The following is an 850-nucleotide window of genomic DNA, read 5'->3' as shown; positions in this document are numbered from 1 at the left end:
CATGCACCACTATGCCCGGCTACTTTTTATATTTTTATAGAGATGGGGTTTCTCCATGTTGGCCATGCAGGTCTCAAACTCCTGAACTCAGGTGATCCACCCACCTCAGCCTCCCAAAGTGCTGGGATTACAGGCATGAGCCACTGTGCCTGGCCAGCATATCTGTTTTCTATCCTCTATATTTTAACTTATCTGTTTCTTTGAATCTAAGGTGTGTCTTTTATACAGAGCATGCAATTGAATTGTGCTTTTTTAAAAATAGAATCTGACCATCTCTTCCTTTTGATTGGGATAATTAGACCATTCACTTTTAATGTAATTGTTGATAGGTTGGATTTATATTTGTCATTTCATATTTTTTCTATATATCTCCTATCTTTTTATCCTGTTTTTTCTTTACTTTCTCATTTTGTATTAAATATTTTTGTATACCATTTAACACCTATTTATTTCTTAGTTATTTTCTTGTTGGTAGCTCTAGGATTATAATATGCATGTTAACTCACCACTATGTACTTCATAATACTAACTCCATTCTAGTAAAATACAGAAACTTTGCTTCTATGTAGCCCCATTCCTTCTTTTCCTCCTTTGTGCTGTTATGTATGTGTATGTATGTATATATATACACACATTCACGTACATACATACTTATATATGTATATGTATATACACATATAATGTATATACACATATAATGTATATATATGTGTACATATATATATTATATATACACACATATATATTATCAGGTTATAAACCTAATAATATAATGTTGATATTATTGTTTTATGAAATCTTTTATCTTTTTAAGAAGGTAAGAGAATGAAACAAAAATATATAGCGTGAG

This window comes from Pan paniscus, chromosome 11 (assembly GCF_029289425.2).
Source record: "Pan paniscus chromosome 11, NHGRI_mPanPan1-v2.0_pri, whole genome shotgun sequence".
NCBI classification, from domain to species: domain Eukaryota; kingdom Metazoa; phylum Chordata; class Mammalia; order Primates; family Hominidae; genus Pan; species Pan paniscus.
Note: the sequence above shows the minus strand (reverse complement) of the source record.